Source organism: Schistocerca serialis, chromosome 10, assembly GCF_023864345.2.
Source record: "Schistocerca serialis cubense isolate TAMUIC-IGC-003099 chromosome 10, iqSchSeri2.2, whole genome shotgun sequence".
Classification (NCBI taxonomy): Eukaryota; Metazoa; Arthropoda; class Insecta; order Orthoptera; family Acrididae; genus Schistocerca; species Schistocerca serialis.
The window spans coordinates 117,670,062-117,694,559 of NC_064647.1; the positions used below are offsets into that span (position 1 = coordinate 117,670,062).

General features: G+C 37.7%; 1 protein-coding gene across 3 annotated transcripts in view; it reads left to right on the plus strand.

Annotated features, from left to right (window-relative positions):
* Positions 1 to 24,498, plus strand: part of LOC126425304 (putative zinc finger protein 727) — a 198,400-nt gene that overhangs the window by 68,679 nt on the left and 105,223 nt on the right. The gene's annotated exons all lie outside the window — the stretch shown is intronic.

Below are 24,498 nucleotides of genomic sequence, written 5' to 3' on the forward strand. Positions count from 1 at the left end.
CGACTCACAGCATCAATTAGCCAATGGCTTTCTCAGTTTCTTAGACATAAACATTAATTTCTGTCCATAAATATTTATAGTGCCATTTTCAAAAAATGGAAATTCTAGGTTGGAACATCAGCAATATTAGGAAAAGGATAGACTGCTACTCACCATAAAAATGACACGCTGAATTGCAGACTGGAACAATGAAAAGGCTGTTACACATTTTGCTTTTGGCCAGAGTCTTCTTCAGAAAACATGCATACGTGCACAACTACCATCTCCAGCAGACATTCCAGTCTGAGCTGCTCGAGATGGCAGCCATGTGTGCATGTGCATGTGTCTTTCCTGCCTGCTTGTGCCTTTTCTTTTCTGGAAAAGGCTTTTGCTGCAAACTAAATATGTAATAGTCTTTTCATTGTGCCTGTGTGCAACTCAATTTTAATGACAGCATTTTGTTGCTTTGCATTTATGTATTCTGCTTACCAGTTTATAAGCACAAGATGTGTTACTGTTCATCTATAAGGTTTCATTTCTGTGTTCATTTCGTTTCTTCAGTTCTGTGACGATATTGTTTTTTTGCAAATAATGTAATACAGTTTTGAACTTTAGGTGAGATGAAACAGTCTGTATTGAAAATTCTTCAATATGGGTGAGTTTAAAGTAAAATGAAATAAAAGGAGGAAAAGAAATCCTGTTTAGCTCTCTTAGAACATCTCTCAAAATTTTTTTTGAAAAACCAGTGTTATTAGCCACAGGTGCACTAAATATTATTTTGTAACATTACTTGAAGTTCAGAGATTAGTGGAGTTTGGGTGGTGAAATAAAGGTAACAATCTGAGGCCCTTTCTGTGTGATATGATATACAGGACAGTTATAATTAAACTTTCCCTACTTGAGCCAGTGTAGATTATTTACCATAGGGATACCCAAATTAATAGGAATGATGTTCAGACTGTGTGCTGCAAGATTTGTGTTGTTAGTACTGTTAGTGTCATAATTTGCCTTTAGGCACCAGTACTGGTACTGCAATGTAGGTTTGAAACATGAGCATCTGTGTACATTGCAGTTGCAGACTGTCAATATGGGTCTGCACAAGGTGAGTGGCGCTTTGCTCGTAAAGTTTTTTTTTATCAAAACAACAGCAGTGGTGGTGCTGTTCACAAGTATTGATGCAGTAAAGGAATACAGAGAGGTGTTCTTTCCACACCAGGGTTAAAGAACAAGATTTGGAAGTTTGAATTCACTGGTGATTCGAGAATTACTCTTAGGAGAAGTTGACAACGAATTGTGCCACAAACTGTTGAAGAATTTACTGTTGCCATGGCTGAGAATGCTGGACACAGTGTGTGATCTTCAAGAAGTGCACAAGCTATGTCACAACAGCTGAACACTCTATAGTCTCCCATTCAAAAAGTACTGTGAATGGTATTTGTACAATCTTCTAGGCTGTTGTGGATACGGACTGAGCAATGTTTGTAACCTGGTATGTAAACATTGTATGCATTTAACAAATGTTACCCTCTCATGTAAAGTAAAATTGGTTTCTTTCAATGGTTTATTTATTAATTATTTTCCGCAAGACCTTACAAAAAGTTTACATGAAGTTTCATTGTCCTATGATCATTCATTTCTCATGGGGGATCTCTCAAGCATTGAAAATTTAATTATAATCACCCCTTAAGTTAATGAATTTATTATTTTTTGCTTATATTTCCATTAGAATGGTCTCCTAAAATGACTAAGACGAAGTGGTGGACCACACGTAATGGCAATTAGTACAAAAGAAATTACAATGCCATGTATTTTCAGTTATTATTGTTACTATTATTATTATTATTATTATTATTATTATTATTACTGTTATTTTTACTGTTTTGAAGGGGATTCAGAAATGATTTAGAATAGTAGTTTTTTTAACCATATTTATTAATGAATGTGGGTAACTGCACCATCAGATATCTTATTATGCTTCCCATTGACATCAATACACCACTGCAACCTTCCTGGCAACTTCATTATTATGCCACAAAACCACTGTTTGGGGGTATTATGCACCCACTCTTGGACAGATGCCAGCAGTTTTTCACAGTTGCTGAAGCTCTTACTTCGCACAACATCCTTCACGTTATCGAATAAATCATAACCAGATGGAATGAAATGCAGTGAATTATGGCATGTTTGGTAGAACAAGGAACCCCAGTAACGTCAACTTTGTAATAGTGGCATTGCTGGTGTGGGGTCATGTGTTATCGTGCTGGAGGAGTCCTCCTTTCAGCCACTTTTCATGTTACATGTACTGAATCCTGTGTCTGTCATGTAAGAGTGTCACCATACACCCTGCCCTTGGCAGGTGTTCCATGTGGAAGCCAGCCCATTAGCAATATGCTGAAAGTATCCCAAAAGGTGAAGGTCATCTGCTTACCTTCTGATGGAGTAACATGAAATTTCTTGGGCCTAGGACTCCCAGAATGTTTGCATTGCATAGACTGGAATTTCTTCTTAGTTGTATGATAGTGATACCATGACTTGTCACCAGTTTCCCCAAAAAAATCAGGATCGTCATTCATTTCCAATAGTGTAAAACAGACTTCAACTCTTTTTGTCCTTCTAGGCCTGCATCAAGTCCAGTGTGCACACACCTTTTTCATACCCAAATCATCATAAATAGTGGGGTATGAGGCTATGCCTCTGAGGCCTGTCTACCATTTTTCATTCATGTAAGTTTAGACATGAATCAGCCATAATCAGTTGAGGGAGAACATCATTGTTGGCGGATGACCAGTACTCGCATTCTTGCATGCAGATTCCCTTCCACTAGTGAACCTAGTGATCCAGTTGTAGGCAGTCTTTTGTGCAGGAGCTTCCTGGCCACACACCACAATTAAACATTTATGTATGTCTGTTTTTGACTCCTTCCTTCCATAAAAACCATGCGGTCCAGCATTGTCCATGACAGTCGCCTTCCCTTTTGTCTATAGCTTTATCAGCTTATCAAAAAACAAGTGCTGTCCTTTCACTAAGCGCATGGTTCACCACCACCAGCTAGTGTCTGCATGGTGTACTAGAATCAGTTCATTATCCAGTGAGAGGACATGCCTGTAGCTTGAGTGGTATTCAAAAAGCAGCACAATTATAAATCATTTCCAAATGCCCCTATTATTATTATTATTATTATTATTATTATTATTATTATTACCTTTCCTTTCTCAGACCTTAGGTCTGGTTCGGAATGAAAGTGACGCGGACCTTGATCAAGCGTCACTTCCTTTTAACTGTACGGTATATGTCACATTGCGTTTAGGAACTTTCGGGTAATTGAACATGTATCAATAATTACGGATTTCTGAAGTTGTATATATAAGTTTGGATGTAGCTGTATTACATTGATGTACTGGTGGATATTGCGTGGTATGACTCTTGTAGTTGAAAGTATAATTGGTATAATGTCAACTTTATCCTGATGCCACATGTCCTTGACTTCCTCAGCCAGTTGGATGTATTTTTCAATTTTTTCTCCTGTTTTCTTCTGTATATTTGCTGTATTGGGTATGGATATTTCAATTAGTTGTGTTAATTTCTTCTTTTTATTGGTGAGTATGATGTCAGGTTTGTTATGTGGCGTTGTTTTATCTGTTATAATGGTTCTGTTCCAGTATAATTTGTATTCATCATTCTCCAGTACATTTTGTGGTGTATACTTGTATGTAGGAACGTGTTGTTTTAAAAGTTTATGTTGTAAGGCAAGCTGTTGATGTATTATTTTTGCGACGTTGTCATGTCTTCTGGGGTATTCTGTATTTGCTAGTATTGTACATCCGCTTGTGATGTGATCTACTGTTTCTATTTGTTGTTTGCAAAGTCTGCATTTATCTGTTGTGGTATTGGGATCTTTAATAATATGCTTGCTGTAATATCTGGTGTTTGTTTGATCCTGTATTGCAATCATGAATCCTTCTGTCTCACTGTATATATTGCCTCTTCTTAGCCATGTGTTGGATGCGTCTTGATCGATGTGTGGCTGTGTTAGATGATATGGGTGCTTGCCATGTAGTGTTTTCTTTTTCCAATTTACTTTCTTTGTATCTGTTGATGTTATGTGATCTAAAGGGTTGTAGAGGTGGTTATGAAATTGTAGTGGTGTAGCCGATGTATTTATGTGGGTGATTGTTTTGTGTATTTTGCTAGTTTCTGCTCGTTCTAGAAAGAATTTTCTTAAATTGTCTACCTGTCCATAATGTAGGTTTTTTATGTCGATAAATCCCCTTCCTCCTTCCTTTCTGCTTAATGTGAATCTTTCTGTTGCTGAATATATGTGATGTATTCTATATTTGTTGGCATTGTGATCGTGTAAGTGTATTGAGTGCTTCTAGGTCTGTGTTACTCCATTTCACTACTCCAAATGAGTAGGTCAATATTGGTATAGCATAGGTATTTATAGCTTTTGTCTTGTTTCTTGCTGTCAATTCTGTTTTCAGTATTTTTGTTAGTCTTTGTCTATATTTTTCTTTTAGCTCTTCCTTAATATTTCTATCATCTATTCCTATTTTTGTCTGTATCCTAGATATTTATAGGCATCTGTTTTTTCCATCGCTTCTATGCAGTCGCTGTGGTTATCCAATATGTAATCTTCTTGTTTAGTGTGTTTTCCCTTGACTATGCTATTTTTCTTACATTTGTCTGTTCCAAAAGCCATATTTATATCATTGCTAAATACTTCTGTTATCTTTAGTAATTGGTTGAGTTGTTGATTTGTTGCTACCAGTAGTTTTAGATCATCCATGTATAGCAAATGTGTGATTTTGTGTGGGTATGTTCCAGTAATATTGTAACCATAATTTGTATTATTTAGCATGTTGGATAGTGGGTTCAGAGCAAGGCAGAACCAGAAAGGACTTAATGAATCTCCTTGATATATTCCACGCTTAATCTGTATTGGCTGTGATGTGATATTATTTGAATTTGTTTGGATATTAAGTGTGGTTTTCCAGTTTTTCATTACTATGTTTAGGAACTGTATCAATTTAGGATCTACTTTATATATTTCCAATATTTGTAGTAACCATGAGTGGGGTACACTATCAAAAGCTTTTTGGTAATCGATGTATGCGTAGTGTAGCGACCTTTGTTTAGTTTTAGCTTGATATGTCACCTCTGCATCTATTATCAGTTGCTCTTTACATCCTCGTGCTCCTTTGCAACAGCCTTTTTGTTCTTCATTTATAATTTTGTTCTGTGTTGTATGTGTCACTAGTTTGTGTTTAATGACTGAAGTTAATATTTTGTATATTGTTGGTAGGCATGTTATGGGGCGATATTTAGCTGGGTTCGCTGTGTCTGCTTGATCTTTAGGTTTCAGATAAGTTATTCCATGTGTAAGTGTATCAGGGAATGTGTATGGGTCTGCAATGTAACTGTTAAATAATTTAGTTAGATGTGAATGTGTTGAGGTTAACTTCTTTAACCAGAAATTTGCTATTTTATCATTTCCAGTGGCTTTCCAATTGTGAGTAGAATTAATTGCTTGGGTGACTTCATGTTGCAAAATTGTCACTTCAGGCATTTGTGGTATCATCTTGTATGTGTCTGTTTCTGCTTGTATCCACCGTGCATGCCTGTTATGTTGTACTGGGTTTGACCATATGTTCCTCCAGAAGTGTTCCATGTCTGTTATGTTTGGTGGATTGTTTATTTCAATGTGTGTGTTATCTATTGTCTGGTAAAATTTCTTTTGGTTTGTGTTGAATGTTTGGTTTTGTTTCCTTCTATTTTCACTTTTTTTGTATCTTCTGAGTCGTTTGGCGAATGCTTGTAATTTCTGCTTCTTTTCGTCTAATTGCTCTGTCGCTTCTTGTTGTGAGATTTTACCTAACCTTTTTCGTTTTTTTTTCCGAGATTTCATTTCTTATAAATTGTGTTAGCTGTCCGATGTCTTTTCTCAGTTTTTCTATTTTGATCTGTAGCCTGTGTTGCCATGCTGGTTTTGTGGGTTTCTTCTGTGTGTTGGTTGGTTCTGATCTCTGCCTAGTGTGTATATTTAGTGTAGTGAGTGCTCCTATATATACCAGTAGTTGTAACTCTTCCATAGTTGTGTTTTCATTTATTTTGTTGTGTATGATTGTGTTGATAGTTTTTATTGTTGTTTCGACTTGTGGGTTATTTGGTGGTCTATGCAAGAATGGTCTAATGTCTGTATTTGTGTCTTTGTATTCTATATATGTTAGCTGAAATTTTTCTTCTATATCTAATATCTGTGTCACTTTGTGTTCTATTTGTGCTTGTTCTGGTGGCTGCCTTAAGATTTCGTTTTCCTCTGATTGTTTAATTGGTGCGTGTTGTTCTTTGTTTGTTTGCTCTGGGATGTTTGAGTCCATTACTGTATTTTCTTCTTCTTCTGATTGCACATTATTTTGTTCCAGTATTTGTTGTACTTGTTGTTTGATGTTATCTAATTCTGACTGGGGTATCCTGTTATTTTTTATTATTACACGGATCTGATCAGCTAGTCGTTGTTCTGTTAAAAATTTTAATTCTGGGTATCTGGTAATAAATGTTGTGTATACTTGTGATCTGTATCCAGTTGTGTTGGTTCCTAGGTTTGTTGCTTGGTAATAACAGAACATGAGGTGTTGATTAACTTCATCTGACCATCTCATCCTCTGTCTTTGTTTTCCTTCTAGGGTGGTTGCAGGAAGCATATCCTGCAAAAACCTCTATTTGGATTTAAATCATTTTGCAGTTGGCTAGCAGTGTCGTTACCATTGTGGGCAGGCATAGGGTTCAAGCGTCGTCCCCGACCATGACGGCGCTTGTCCGAGGCTTCATTAGTTCTGTCCTGAACCAACTAATCACACTAAAAGGGGGGTTAGCCCTATTAGTGGTTTGTTCTTTTCGTCGCCTTTTACGACTGGCAGAACATACCGGAGGCCTATTATTTTCCCGGGCCTCCACAGGGATTATTATTATTATTATTATTATTATTACTGCTACTACTACTACTACTACTATTACTATTACTATTACTACTAATCTGCCCCCATGTTGTTTAGTCTGTCCATTGAGCAAGCAATGAAAGAAACCAAGAAAGAATTTGAAGAGAGAATTAAAGTTCAGAGAGAAGAAATTAAATATTTGAGGTTTGCTGATGACTGAAATTCTGCCAGAGATGACAAAGGACTTGGAAGAGCAAGAGAGTGGAATGGATACTGTCTTAAAAAGATATTGTAAGATAAATATCAACAAAAGTGAAACAAAGGTAATAGGATCTAGTTAAGTTAAATCAGGGGACTTTGAGGGAATTACCGGTAGATCAGTAAATAATACACTCAGAGTAATACATGAGTTTTGCTGTTTGAGCAGCAAAATAACTGGTGATGGATGAAGTGGAGAGGATACAAAATTACAACTGGCATCAGCAGGAAAAGAATTTATGGAAAAAATGGATTTGTTAACATTTAATATCAATTTCAGTGTAAGGAAGCCTTTTCTGAAGGGTCTTATGTAGAGTATAGTCTTGTATGGAAGTGAAGTTTGGATGATAATCAATTCAGACAAGAACAGAATATAAGCTTTTGAAAAATGGTGCTACAGAAGAATGCTGAAGATTAGAGAGGTATCAGATAACCAATGAGGAGCTACTTAATCAAATTGGGGAGACAAGAAATTTGTGGCACAATTGAGATTTTGTGGAAAAACCCAATTTATTTCCTTTTTACCTACTGGCCATGCAAGTAATTAGTCATAATGTTGTTGATGCCCTTTATGTATGTTGTGAAACAGTTTGCTCGTGTCACTCAACATATAACACTACTGTCTGCTACTTTTATACCATAACCTCAAAGCTGAAGGCAAATTGTATCACGTAATTACTAGTCAAAGCAATTATAGTATAAAGAAGTAGAGCTGTGTTACCCTCTGGAAGGAATTTAGTTGTGTTGACCATGATATACCTAATGGAGGTGGCTTATCGGAAGTGAAAATCAGAATTACATAAATATTTAAACAGTAACAAACAATAATTTACCTATCCACAGCATCCAAATGATAATAAAAATGGTCACCAGCCTAATTAGGCGTAAGGATGAGTATCATTCTTGTTCAAGGACTGAAAATAAGTAACTTCAATGGGCAAACACAGCCTAAAACTTTTGTCACATGAGAGTGCACAGAACTCTGGCACCTGCATATGTTCACATTAAGGTTGGAGCTGACAGAGCAGAACAGACTATTTGCGTTAATATAACAGATAACAATACACACTATTACCTTCAGAGCTTATTCAAACTGAATGATCTCATAACATTACTATTAATATTCGCTGTAGAATCCTAAATTGGACATAGGTTCAGTCTCTCGTTCTGCCAAATACTTTTCTATCTGACATGAAAAAAAAAAAGAATATTTCACTAGCAAACTGTTTCTCACTGTCCTATGAATAAAAGAAGTTGCTGTTATCATAGACAGTGGTCTTTCTATTAATCATTATTTAGCTTAGCACAATAGACAAAATGTGTGCCCTGTTACACTATTAATAAGCACTTTCAATATACGAGAGAAACCCAATACTGTACAGAACTTGACAGGAATAACAAGAGTAATTGAAACTTTCTATAATTAAGTAACTTTGTGCATTTGGACTACTTTCAAGTGTTGGGAGGGGGGGGGGGGGTTGGGGGGGGGGGGGGCTTGACCACTGTAGTAGAGCAAAATAAACGCACTTTCATTACATTAGTGAAACAAGCACATGAACATTTAACTCTCAACAGTTGCAGTTCTGAACTTTTCCTGCAGTGAAACACAAAATTGAGATGTTTGTAAGATCCTTTCAACAAACAATATTAATTTTAGCACACTCTATTGCCATATTAATTTTAATATGCTTTCAATAAAGGACACTCGGTAAGCACTTTATTGTGGGAGGGACGCTAAGTGGATATGTGACTGAGGATAAATCACAGTAATTACAAGAGTTCAGTTATAATTTACCTTATGTTTGAGCACACTGTAACATCCAATGAACTGATCCTTCACTGTACATTACTATAGTTCTTCTGTTTCATTACAGTGATTGCACAGTGTGGTGACGAGTGCATGTTGGTAGGTGGATTTGCAGGTAGAATTGCTGGACTCTGTCATTTCTTGGGGGCGATGATAGGTATCAATTCCAACATAATTCCAACTTGTTACTGCATCCACCCGAGGCTTTGGCACATTGGAAAATGGCACAAAAAGCACCTCTCGACACCAGCACAATTCACAACCTTTTCGTGAGCTGTTTGTGGTTCATTAGCTCATTCCCGACTGACTCTTAATCCACCTCTTCTACCTATGCCAACCACAATTTGCGTGCGGTACTAAGATCCATTCTGGAGGGGAACCACACCACCTTTTACATACAAAATAACTAAGAACCCTAAGTGAAGTTCAGGAGTTTACATAACAGCTATCAATCACTTTAAACAAAACATATTATTTGCACATATTGGTAGTTTTACACAAAATTATTTAAATAAAATTATTCAATTTTAAAGACAACCAAAGAGATTATGTGAGGAAGACAAAACATATCATTTGCTCATATTGTGCATATTACAGAAATTACACTTCATTACAGTATCAAATTAATCATACACTAATTACAGAAGTTCAATGACGGGATGTTAAACAAAACAGAAAGCTAAATACATCAGCAAATAAATAAAGAAATGAATGAATGAATAAAAAAATAAATAAATAAAGAAATAAAAATAAAAGGTAGCTTCCGAGCTGTGGTGTTACGAACATGGCAGATTTTATTGGTACACATACTGTTGGGTGTGCTAGGTTGGAGGGTAGACGGGGCACAGGTCATTGTGGTTTAGCCAGTTGGAAAGTATGTACCATCAGTGCAAACTCTGGCAGCAATGTGATTAGACAGCTAGGCATTATAGGGTGAAATGCTTCAATCTGCAAATGTTAAAAGGCATTTTTCTGATTTCAAGCAGCACTTCTGAAAAAGCAACCTTTTTAAAAAATAGAATATTTGCCAGAAAGTTAAAAAAACCATGTCATGTTTGAACTTCTTTGGCGAGAAACTTTTCAGTTTGGGTGCATTTCGCAATGACCTCTGATATGTGCTTTACACTATAGATTTGTTTGCGCTTCCGCAAGGTACGTTTAGATGGACCATATTTTACAGAAATATTTGGCTGCAATAGATATGGAATAGAATGACCATGAGAGCAGTCATTTTTTATTTCTGTGACAATGATTTCATATCAGCTGGTCTGCCTCATGTTTCGTTATATCCAAATGGTTTATAAATGTTAAGCTACATTCAGATCTGATGCTGGCAGCTTTAGGGTGTTGAAACCGGTTATCCAGTAAACAGTATTTAAGCGATCTTGGCTTTTGAACTATTTCTGTTGCAACTAGTTTCAGGCGTATTACCTTGTTGTCCATGAAAGGTAGAGAATATTTCGCATTGCAGAGCAAAATCAATCAATCAATCAGTCAATCAATCAAGCTCACTCTCTCTCTCTCTCTCTCTCTCTCTCTCTCTCTCTCTCTCTCTTTCTTTCTCACTCTCTCTGTTCTTGTCTGTAAATACTTCCCTCTCGGTCTCACCTGTTCACCTGTTTCATACATCTCTCACTGACAGCACTGCAGTCACATGTTAGAGTGCAAACACTATCATTTTGCTTTTGTTTGAAAGTTTGCACTTTCATATATTGTGTTGTTTTGTAGTTTCTTGCTGTGAGCTTGTTTGTATACAGCAAATGAGTTTGTTGTTTGCGTATAGCAATGAAAATGTGGGCAAATGAGAAAACTGTAATGTTTATAGTTGTGATTCCTCTAAGATCGGAGCTATGAGACATGGAAAGTAGTGTCTACGAAGATGACACTGCATTCAAGGCCGATGATTTGTTGCTGATGAATACAGAATCGTGGTTGATGAAGCTTACAAAAAATTGCAAGGCCATCAAAACCTTTGCCAAAATGTGAGGCAAAACAGTTGCGGAAGAAGAGTGGAAGTGCAGGCAGCTCTTCATCCACATGGATTGCATTTGATGCCATTGGTTTCGTTCTGTCCCAACGTGGGCCTGAAGCAGGAACTTATAATATAAACACGAGTTCAGAGGTAAGCAAAAACTTTATTTCTTGTCAACATAAATACAATTATACATTTTTCTAGTATATGTCTTGCCATGCTGTCTGACCCTGATAATTTATTACGTAATTCATGAACTGTTCTCCTACTGCTTTAGCCCTTGTACTTCCATTCCTCAGTACTTTTTGAAGACATTCTACACAGACTTTGTTGTTTTGCTAAGATCCTTGTAATAATCACCTTGTATCCGCACCTTCACTATCAAAAATCCCTGGTGGTGAATACAGCATTATTATGTTCATTATGTTGCAAAAAATTGTGCATATATGCACAAACAAAGCAACTTTTGGCGTGTTATCCACTCCTTCAGATAGTGAAGGGTGACGAAAATTTAATAGTCATGGGTGACTGGAATTCATCAGTAGGAAAAGGGAGAGAAGGAAACATAGTAGGTGAATATGGATTGGGGGAAAGAAATGAAAGAGGAAGCCGTCTGGTAGAATTTTGCACAGAGCACAACTTAATCATAGCTAACACTTGGTTCAAGAATCATAAAAGAAGGTTGTATACACGGAAGAAGCCTGGAGATACTGACAGGTTCCAGATAGATTATATAATGGTAAGACAGAGATTTAGGAACCAGGTTTTAAATTGTAAGACATTTTCAGGGGCAGATGTGGACTCTGACCGCAATCTATTGGTTATGAACTGTAGATTAAAACTGAAGGAACTGCAAAAAGGTGGGAATTTAAGGAGATCGGACCTGGATAAACAGAAAGAACCAGAGGTTGTACAGAGTTTCAGGGAGAGCATAAGGGAACAATTGACAAGAATGGGGGAAAGAAATACAATAGAAGAAGAATGGGTAGTTTTGAGGAAGGAAGTAGCGCAGGCAGCAGAGGACGAAGTAGGTAAAAAGACGAGGGCTAGTAGAAATCCTTGGGTAACAGAAGAAATATTGAATTTAATTGATGAAAGGAGAAAATATAAAAATTCAGTAAATGAAGCAGGCAAAAAGGAATACAAACGTCTCAAAAATGAGATCGACAGGAAGTGCAAAATGGCTAAGCAGGGATGGCTAGAGGACAAATGTAAGGATGTAGAGGCTTATCTCACTAGGGGTAAGATAGATACTGCCTAGAGGAAAATTAAAGACACCTTTGGAGAAAAGAGAACCACTTGCATGAATATAAAGAGCTCAGATGGCAACCCAGTTCTAAGCAAAGAAGGGAAAGCAGAAAGGTGGAAGGAGTAAATAGAGGGTGTATACAAGGGCGATGTACTTGAGGACAATATTATGGAAATGGAAGAGGATGTAGATGAAGATGTAATGGGAGATACGATACTGCGTGAAGAGTTTGACAGAGCACTGAAAGACCTGTGTCGAAACAAGGCCCCCGAGTAGACAACATTCCATTGGAACTACTGACGGCCTTGGGAGAGCCAGTCCTGACAAAACTCTACCATCTGGTGAGCAAGATGTATGAGAGAGGTGAAATACCCTCAGACTGCAAGAAGAATAAAATAATTCCAATCCCAAAGAAAGCAGGTGTTGACAGATGTGAAAATTACCGAACTCTCACTTTAGTAAGTCACGGCTGCAAAAGACTAAGGCGAATTCTTTACAGACGAATGGAAAAATTAGTTGAAGCTGTCCTCGGGGAAGATCAGTTTGGATTCCGTAGAAATATCGGAACACGTGAGGCAATTATGACCCTACGACTTATCTCAGAAGCTAGATTAAGGAAAGGCAAACCTACATTTCTAGAATTTGTAGACTTAGAGAAAGCTTTTGACAATGTTGACTGAAATATTTTCTTTAAAATTCTGAAGGTGGCAGGGGTAAAATACTGGGAGCGAAAGGCTATTTACAATTTGTATGGAAACCAGATGGCAGTTATAAGAGTCGAGGGACATGAAAGGGAAGCAGTGGTTGGGAAGGGAGTGAGACTGGGTTGTAGCCTCTCCTTGATGCTATTCAATCTCTATATTGAGCAAGCAGTGAAGGAAACAAAAGAAAAATTTGGAGTAGGTATTAAAATCCGTGGAGAAGAAATAAAAACTTTGAGGTTCACCGATGACATTGTAATTCTGTCAGAGACAGCAAAGGACTTGGAAGAGCAGTTGAATGGAATGGACAGTGCATTGAAAGGAGGATATAAGATGAACATCAACAAAAGCAAAACGAGGATAATGGAATGTAGTCGAATTAAGTCGGGCGATGCTGAGGGAATCAGATTAGGAAATGAGACACTTAAAGTAGTAAAGGAGTTTTGCTTTTTGGGGAGCGCGTTTCTGATGAAGAGAAATTTGTTAACATCGATTATAGATCTAAGTGTCAGGAAGCCGTTTCTGAAAGTATTTGTATGGAGTGTAGCCATGTATGGAAGTGAAACATTGACGATAAATGCTTTGGACAAGAAGAGAATAGAAGATTTCGAAATGTGGTGCTGTAGAAGAATGCTGAAGATTAGATGGGTAGATCATATAACTAATGAGGAGGTATTGAATAGAATTGGGGAGAAGAGGAGTTTGTGGCACAACTTGACCAGAAGAAGGGATCGGTTGGTAGGACATGTTCTGAGGCATCAAGGGATCACCAATTTAGTATTGGAGGGCAGCGTGTAGGGTAAAAATCATAGAGGGAGACCAATAGATAATACCATAAGCAGATTCAGAAGGATGTAGGTTGCAGTAAGTACTGGGAGATGAAGAAGCTTGCACAGGATAAGTAGCATGGAGAGCTGCATCAAACCAGTCTCAGGACTGAAGACCACAACAACAACATCCACTCCTAACTCAATTTTTTTCTAGAAGATACAAAAAATTGTCACCATTAAGCCAAAAGTATTTTCAACAACTGTTCTTGCTCTCAAAATTCTATAATTATACACACATTTATATGCATGGGCACTTACTGTTGAAAACGTCCTCATAATGTTTTCTGTTAATGGAAATGGATTGTCTGCTACAAATACAATATGGACTGGCATTCCCCTGCCAGGAAGAGGCACAGGCTCCAATAAATTTGGATCCAGTAGTGCTTCGCCAAGTACAGTGTGTCTAAAAACTCCATCTGAAATCCCTCCTTGGCATCCAGTGTATGTGTATGTAAACTGGCAATGGCAATTTTGCAAACAACACTTTGCTGAAGAACTGTTTGTAGTTAAAATTCTTACTACCAGCATTAGATGGGCACACAATAGCTAAGTGCTTTCCATCCATGGTACCAACACAGTTAGGAAAATTGAAATTCGTGGGCAATTGTTTTCTACTCTTTAGCAGATTACCAAATTAAAAAAAAAAGAATAAATACTATAAATACAAAAGCAAGATGTATACTAGATATTATGATTCAAAAGAAAATGATGTATTTCAGATAGTGCCAATTGCTAATGATTTATACCCTGTTTTCAGGCCCAGTTACTGACTGACACTAAGGTCATGTTGCAGGGTGTCAGATACCCAGACAGAAATGAAGGCTTCTAGAAGAAATCACAGGAGAAACATGAAAGATCGTCATATAGACAGACAAAAGCAAGAAATTCAAAAGGAGTGGAAACAGTTAACACCACCTTTACAAATTGATATGGTACAATAACTGTATTAGAGCTAAAGTGGAATTTAAAATCAGTAATTATTTGTACGAAGCAAATCCTGCAATGCTAAGCAGTACAAGTGGTTCTCCTTTTGGTTCCAGCAAAACTGCATTCGAAATAGTGTATTGTGGAAGTTCTCATGAGAGTGATGGACAGGCATTTGCAGAGACTGTATTAATGCTACTGTCATACTTGAAGATTATCTGCAGCAGTGATGAACATTTCAACATACAAGTTTCGCTGTCATCTTCATCATCTGTGTGCAATGTGCTCTTAAACAAAAATAAAACATAAACAAACAAAAATTGTATTCTTATTTCAAACTTACTGTGATGAAATCCCTCAGTACTTCTACCAAAACCGTACATGCTTCTCTTACCAAGATGATTATTGGAAAAATAGTGTAATTTAGAGAGGTACATCAGACTTTCGTATGGAACACTGGTTGCTAAAACCAAAGTGTGATCACAAGTTACATTGTAACTTCATAAGGTCTCTCACATTTCTACTAATTTTAGCAATTCTTGGACCAGTTACTTGAACAAGATATTCAAAATTGTTTTTAGACATTTTAGTGAAATTCTGAAACAGCTACATTAATTCAAGAGTTAGGTTTTCTGGATCTGTTCTGCCCCGCAGGAAAGATGCACTCACTTCCACCAGTTCACATTCATCCATCTTGTGGCAATACTGTGGCCTTGTTCAAACTCTTATGGACTAGAAATGTGTTGCCGCAAACACAATTGGGCAACATTGGGCAGTGTGTTGTCGTACATGTGGCTGCACTTTGTGTGGTCACTTTGTTCTCTGACAACATTTTTGGGTTATATTGTTGGCGATATACAATTTTTATTGCCCCTCTAAACATGCCTTTAGCGATTGTTTTACAAGATTGAAGAATGTAGGCATTGGTATGAGGTGAATATTTTTGTGAAGGTAAACACTAACAGACAGCTTTGGAGCCATGAGTTGATGTGGCCTGGCAGGTGGTCCAGCAGAAGCGACCGGTGAGGCCTGGCCCCAGGTGCAGAGGTGGAGTGAGTAACAGGAATTGGGTAAAATTGGTATCGGGAATTTGGTTGAAGGTCGCTCACTTAGCAGAATGCACCAGCAGTGGCAGACTTCGAAACAAACGGAAAGATGGCTTCTTGCAGTGCTTAGAAATTTGACAATAAATCTTAATTACATAGTAAAGCAAATCTTAATAAATCTGCAGTCTCAGCTAAATGATGTGCTTCCAATGACATAACAATATTTGAAATAGCTTTAAAATGACACAGTGAGTAAACAGTTTTACAGTGAACCTCTGAATTAACATTCTTTAAACACCTCAAGTGATTTCAACAAACTATATCTCAGATTATAATATTGCACTATAACTGTTGTCCCTGAAAGCTACATGTCTATATCTATTTTATTTCTTAATTTTTTTGTGTTCTTTGTATCTTTTCATTATGCAGATGTTTTTCAGAACATTGTGCTCTCCACAGGAACCCAGCAAATGAATGCAAATGAATGCAGCATGAATACTTCATATCTTGTCATACTTGTGTAGTTATTTAATGACTAGCTTACTATTTTTGCCAGATTTTACTTTCAGCTGCTAACTCAAAATCATGGTAATTTAAGAAGTGGCCAATCACACATGTTAGCTGGCACCACTATTGTAAAGAGTGCCAAAAGGCCTAAGTAATTGTAGCTGAGCTCAGATGGATGTTCATCTGATGTAAGTGTATTGACTAAGGACCATGTCTGGTTTGGAATGTATCATTCCCCCATTGGGGTAGCACGTTTTATTTTAATCTTTTTCTTATGTTCAGGAAGAAATTATAGGCTCCTGGTGCAAATTTTTTTTTTTTTTTTTTTTTTTTTTTTTTTTTTTTTTTTTTTTTTTTCAGATGTCACACTCTTTGCCATGCGTCCATCTGCCATCTTTGAAGATGGCATTTATCGGTCTGATGTCTTTTTCAGTGATTCGTTCTAGTCCGCCTTCAATCCAACATGTTGCAGCATGGTACATAATGATAATGTCAATTGGAAACTCACTCAGAACACATAAAAGGCTTCCAGAGTTACAATTCTAAGTGTGCCTGATAACTGTAGGAGCACACCACCCTTCCTGTGCCCCATAGCAGGTCTGTTTATTATCAGGCAGAGTTTACCTGCCCATGTGCTTGTTGTAAAGCATGTAATGGATTCAAAGGTTGCGCAGTGGTAGATTCTCATGTGTTTTAGTGGATGTCTGTAATCTGTCAGTTTTTGTAGCAGTTTTTTGGCCTTGTCTGCTGTTTGTAAGTGGCTCGTAACTGAAGAGTTCTTTGTCAGTCATAATTCCCAGTTATATTTTTGTCTTCTTTTGTTGTATGTTTTGTTTCTGTTTGCAAGCTTCATCAATGGATTTCTGATGCATTTCACTTTAAGTAGGATCTAAAATGTTTTGTTTGCGGTTACCAGTAACATTATTTTGTGTACACCAGTTGTTCATGTGTTGTTATATATCACTGGCTTTCTTATAAAGTTGTGCTCGGGAGTTTGCTGAGATTACAACCAGCAGTTCATCAGCATATGTTGGGATTCTGTTGGCACAATTACAGGCATGTATGAGGTCTAGTAGGGGTTCTATTGCTATATCACAGAAAATGGGCCCACAGATAGATCCTTGTGGGCACCCTTAGTGAATTTTTTGACCACTTTCCAGTTGCCAGCTTGCCACTTGGCATTCTTGCCCCCTGCAGTAAATCTGTAGGATTTAGTATAGGATCGCCAGTATCTGCAGCTCCCGAAAACTTCATTTTCACTGGAGCAACATCTCAAAACATTGTGGTACACGAGAGTGACACGCATTTTTACATGATTCATACGACAAAATTAACACCGTGTGTCATTTTGCAAGTTGCCATGACTAGGTCCTGAACTCAGTTGATTACTGTGTGGCAGTGTTACATTGGCAACACGTAGTGCCCAATGAAAAACACCTTGCATTTATTAAGGACTACAGACAATAGCAAGTGCTGTCGAACATGCATGTAACAGATTATAAAAATAACTGTATAAAAAGAGAAATTATATAGAACCTCAAACTGAAGTGCAAAATTAACAAGAGCACTGTGAAGAAGATAAAGAATCTACAAAGTGCATTTCATCAAGGACACTTCTGTGTGGTAAAGCAAAAAGTGGCCCAGGCCTCAAGTGAAAGATAGGAAATGGTTCACATACGATTCATTAAAATTCATTCTTAATGTGATGGAACCAGGAAGTGCCAGCTTTTTTTTCCCAACATTGCAGCACAGACAGCAATCATGATAATCAAATATATAAGAAACCACCAGCCTCAATTGCGGTAATGAAACCAACCTTTACCTAGGTTTCAGCCCAAATAATTGAGCCTTCTTCAGAAGATATACCTGAATCTATTATTTGTCTAAGAGGGCATGGTCTAGAAATAAAACAAACAGCTTGAACAGGTGCAGTCACATTTTAAAAATGCGGTACATAAGTACTAAGTCTACACCAAGACTTGACTTAAGCTCTGGCATGCGCCTCGTCTCCATGGACACCGTGCGGTGGGCCTCGGGTGTCCCAAGATTGGATGTCATCGGTTAATTGTGAACCTGTATTTTGACAGTATGTTAAATAGGAAGCAGCTCATATGGAACAACAAAACAGTGTACGCATGCTGTTTTGATCTGGGCAACATTGTGAATATAGATGCAGAAGAACTGGCTACTGAAGCTTTTTTTAGATATACTGAAAATTTTAAGTACCCCCTTGTATATTTCGTTGCAAATAAACTGTAATCAGATGTAATGACTGAAATTGCAAGAGTTTACTGAAACTGTCTGCTGTAGGTGTTCTTGTGAGCTCAGTGACATGTGATGGTGCTGCTGTCAACATTCAGACATTCAAAAATCTTGGGTGCTCATTGAATCTGGAAAATTTTGCCTCTTACTTCAAGCATTTTGCCAATGTCAGTAATGTTCATGCAATTCTTGACCCATGCCATATGCTGAAATTAGTTTGTAATATTTTAGCTGAAAATAAAGTGATTAACTGTGAAGCTGTAGATGTGAAATATGATTTTATTTTGAAGTTACATTATCTGTAAGAGTGTGAATCATTGAAGTTTGCTGATTCACTCTCTAGTTCACATGTGAATTTCTGTAATAAGAAAATGAGTCTTTGTAGCAGTCCAGACAATAAACTCCAAAGTTACTGACGCCGTTGAAATTCTAAAGTGTTCCAAGCACCCAGATTTTCAGTTTGCCTCTGCCACTGTAGAATTCATCAGAATTATTGATAAACTGTTTGATGTGTGCAACTCTAGGAATGTTCATGCTAATGGCTTTAAACAAACATGCAGAGCTGAAAATGTAAATTATTTGACTGAATTTCTTTGCCATGCAGAAAACTTCTTTCAGACATTAAGGATTGATGGTGTGTGTGCGTTAGTACGTCCACAAAAACAGTTGTGCTGGGATTTTTGATGCGCATACATGGTGTTAGAAGCCTCTCACAGGATTTCTGTTTCAGGATACTGAAACACTAAAGTATTTTTTTATATAGACGCTCTCACAAGATCATCTAGAACTCTCGTTTTCTTCGATCAGATCTAAGTTTGGTTGGACCAATACTCCCACCACATTACAGTTACAGTCTGCTCTGAGAACAACGTTGCTCAAGAACAATGTTATCGTAAGTGACAAGAGTAATGTAGGTGTCACTGAGAAAGTGAGCTCTTTTAGTGCTCATGAATTCATGTGCCATAAGAAGCAAAGTGATAAATTCACTGATGATAGTAAAGAGACTCTTGATCCAACACTACTTAGTGAATACAGGAAAATGTTATTTATTACATATCAGGGTATGTTGTGAAAAAAATTATATAAATGTTAAGATGTGCTGAGTGCAAATCACTTATTACTGTTCCCTACATGTGCCCAAATGATCACACTTACTACAGGACTCCTGGGCAAATCCAGCTGCGTTTACTATGGAGGTTGACAGAGGTGGTTTGCTTCATTCATCTGTAGCAGTATTTAAATTGTGCAGCATACAGAAAATACTTTCGTTCTGCTTTGGTGAGATTTACCTTCAACTCAAACCATTTTTATGACTGGCTTATTAATTGTCTGTTGTTTCTTTGGTGAACATGCCAGTGGACTTGAAGTGCATATGCTAGTCTCTGCCATTGACCGTGAAGATATGTATGAGTCACAGTTAATATGTCATATTGGTACTGTGTACATTTAGATGAGATTAACACACACACACACACACACACACACACACACACACACACACACACACACACACACACACACACACAGCTGCTGCACAGGGTAACTATTGTCATGAGGCAGAGATTGGGGAAGCTAATTACATTTACCATTTATGATGTGAATATATTCTGATTGAAGCAAAAAATAAATAAAAATTAAGATGTGATGTTTACATGTTACTAATTTGACCACTTCCTTCCTTTCCCAAAATTCTTGTGTAATTTGTTTATAATTAGCTTGTTATAGCTGAACCACTGTTCTACACTGCTCATTGTTTGAATAGTGGAGTCTTTTAGTTTTCATTTTGTTTTCCCACTAATAAGGAATCTTGTACCATCTGCAAATTGGAGGGTAGTTCGCCAATACATGTTGTACATAAGATCATTGACATAGAAGAGAAACAGAATGGGTCCTAATATTGATCCTTGAGGGATGCCGTACTTCACATCCTGAATAGTAGTAACTGATTTTGTTATGGTCAGTATATTGCACTTCAACCACCTGTTTGCGACCACATAGGTATGTCCTGAGCCACTCATTGGATATACCTCTAATTCCTAATTGGTCAAGCTTAAGAATAATTGCGAAGTTGATATTTCGGGGAAGGGTTAGAAGGTACCAGACAATAGCTAACAGTGAACTATAAACTAAATAAACACAGCATATAGTGTACATAAATGGTAATTGTATTTTTTATCTATATAGCCGAATAATTTGACACCTTGCCCCAGTTTAACAAGGCGACTGCGACGTCACGCGTCACGGCTGCACTTCGTCTGGTGCTCTCTCCAGTTTGGTATTGAGCCTTGTGGCCTACACTAACGCTATAGTCACTGTATGTATCTGAAGCAGAGATGCTGTTCCCTACAGGCAGAAATTTAGGTATCTACTTTTGATTTGCCAGTTACCAAGAGGAGTACACTAATGTTTTAATGTGGCTCATCCCTTATTACAAGGCATGTATGGAAAGAAAGTACCATTACAGAGAAAAACTCAAATTTTTCCCCAACCAAAATTTACTTTTACAAGAAAGAGCATTTCTTAGACTATTTTTCTGCATAGTTGCCACCATTGTTCAGACTTTTGTCATAGCGGAAAACCAGTTTTTCTATGCCCTCTCTTAAAAAGATGCCGCCAGTGAAGACAGCCACTGCCGAACACCATTTTCGTCGTCGATGCTGTCAAAGCGCTGTCCTCCAAAATCACGTTTACAATTCGGCAACATATGGTAGACGGAAGGCGTGAGATCGAGTCCGTACGACGGGTGATGAAACTGCTCTCAACCGAATTGTTAAATAGGGATTTGAGTGACACCAGCAGAATGGGGACGTGTGTTGTCCTGAAGCAATGCATTGATTGGCCATGCTACGCTTTTTGTTTTGAATTGCGTGCGGAAATTTTCTCAGTACTATTATCGCAGTGCCGTACTACACTAATGGTTTCATCTCTGGGAAGTAACTCAATAATCAGAATGCTCTATCTGTCCCAGAACACACTGCTCATGATTTCTTGTCAGCACAAGAAACATTGTTTTGAATTTTCGTTTTTTGGGGACTGGTAAGTGCCTCCCCTCCTTCAACTGTTCCTTTGATTCTGGAGTGACATGACAAACCCACGTTTCATCACTGAACCCAATACTGTTTAAGAATTCATCGTGACTGTTTCTGGTAAGAAATGCTTCGTTTTGTGGACCTATTTTCAGGACCTAATGGGAACACAATTTGCGGAAATTTATGCGATTTGTGATTATCTCTTCCCTGGTGGCATTGAGAAGCTCCATCAAGCATCCCACGAGGCACTTTGCTGGATCGAGTCCATCAACACCCAAGTGTAATCTGAGCTGTTTTAAAACTTGTGTACTGTATATAATTCCACATGTTTTCTTTGTTTTGCTAAATGTGTGTTACTGTAATTGATGGATACGACTATAAAAACCGCATGAGCGTCTAGGGAAGTGATTCCAGTGGTGATTTCCCATTGCCTTCCACTGGTGATGATGAAATGATAATGAGGACAACACAACACCCAGTCCGTGAGTGGAGAAAGTCTCCGACCCAGCCAGGAATCGAACCCGGGCCCCTTGGTGTGAATATTATTACTAAGTTACGTTAAATGAAACTTTAAGCTATTCAAATATATTAACAACCATCGGCGTATTTCTTAATCACGCTTTAGTCATGCAGCTTTCTTTTCAAAAATCGTTTACAGTCACAGCATCTGCGCTGTTGTGCACAGATTGTCGTGTTGTTAATACTCAATATGAAAATAACTGAGGCTGCTTGTTGTTCCATAGTGAAACATGCGTGTGAAACACAGTTAATAAGTACTGAGGGATGTAACTTGTAATGGGACACTCTCCTCTAATATTATCTTCTTTTTATAGAAATAACCGATACCATTTATAGTACCAAGTCTTGTACAGGGTGGTCCATCTGAAGTTTCGGATGATATTATCTCTCAAACTATACATCGGGTAAAAATAATGGGTAAGACAAGTTCATAAGCTCAAAGGGGGACATCAAACGATACTACACGTAACCCTCAGCCCCCACCCCCTTGGGTGCGGCGGGGGCACTTTTAAATCTTAAATGAAAACGCCCATTTTTATTGCAGATTCGGATTATGCATAAAAAAAGTAATCAAGTTTTTCCTGAAACATTTCTGAAATCGATAAAAATTAAAATTGGGAAAGAACTCTGATTTATTTAGAATGATCCGAAAAGGACACTTCAAATCGATACAAAATGTGCACCAATTCTTTCATTACCCCAAATTAAGCTTTTTTTCCGAAATGTATCGGAACGGCATTAAAATCTCGTTAGGGAACTCTTCACAATTGCATTACTCACCCGACTGTGGCGCTACCGTGGCCAAACTGTGAACTATGACTCAATATAAAGGTCTGTGGAATGCGATCAGACGTCACATCACTTTCAGATTGTATACAGTAAACATCAACTGACGAAAGTAAATTATTCTTTAACGAAATGTTGTTCATAAATCATAATTGTCCTACAGAGATAGTTGAGATGTTAATTTTAGGTGAATACCATAACAATTACGCTGCAGCTGCGCAATTGTATGCAGATTGTTTCCCAAAAAGACGACACCCGAGCAAAAGCATTCGAAATTGCACTCAACGAGCTCGAAATGGATACGTGCACCGTCCACCGCGCCATCACGAATATAATGAAAATGACGCTCGTACCCTTACTGTTCTCGCCTGTGTTCAACTGGATCCCGAAATGAGTAGTCGTGCGATTCAGAGACAACCTGGAATACCGATATCAACTGTTTTGATGATTTTGAAGGCACATAAATATCATGCATATAATATCGCACTGACACAGGCATTAACGCCGAAAGATATGTAAATACGCGTGCATTTCTGCCAGTGGGTCTTGGAAATGATAGAAGGGACTGTGATTTTTTTAGATACGTTATGTTCACCGATGAAGCCACATTCAAAAACAATGGCGATTTAAATCGTTATGATTGTCATTATTGGTCCCCTGTCAATCCACACTGACACAGACCCGTTGACAATCAACACAAATGGTCGTTGATTGCATGGTGTGGAATTTTAAACAGTTACTTGATAGGACCCGTATTTTTTTGACCGAAACGTTACTGGGGAATCTTATTTACAACTTCTCCGCGATGATTTGTTGGAGCTAATGGAAGATGTTGATTTAGAAACTAGGCAGCAAATGTGGTTCCAACAGGATGGAGCAGCTCCCCATTATGCTAAAAATATGCGGAACGTTTTAAATTTACGATACCCTGGTCGGTGGATAGGACGTGGCGAACCAAGTCAGTGGCCTCCACGTTCACCAGACCTAACATCTCTTGATTTTTTTTTTGTGGGGTTATTTCAAAAATATTGTTTATGAAAGACAGCCCACAACTGGATACAATATGGAGCAATGCATTCGAAGATCATGTGCAGCCATACCACGGGAAGTGCTGCTCAAAACTGTGGACAACTTTTGCATTGAAGCAAATGGGGATAATTTTAAACAGTTTTTCGTGGTTAATTTCATTAATTAAGCACCCAAATAGTGAAAGGCAAGGGGACTCACACTAATGAACCAGCCCAACATGTGAGAGACAAGGGGACTCACACTAATGAAGCACCCCATGAGAACATCATTCTACTATGTCCATGTCGTCGTTCCTGGGTAGCGCTGAAAGTCAGACAAAACTTGATTACGTTTTTATGGAGAATCCGAATCTGCGATAAAAATGGGTGTTTCCATTTAAGATTTAAAAGCTGGGGGTCACGTGTAGTATAATTTGATGTCCCCTTTTGAGCTTATGAACTTGTCTTACCCACTGTTTTTCCCAATGTATAGTTTTAGAGGTAATCTCATCCGAAACTTCAGATGGACCACCCTGTAGAGGTGAACATTATCACAGCCGTTTCAATAAATGAATTTCATGTGATTTTGTACACAGTGTATTATATTTGAGGCCTAAATGTATAAAAAGAAATTAATTTGTTACAATGGGTATGTACTAATGGTTAAAAATTATTTTTGTTTTAGAA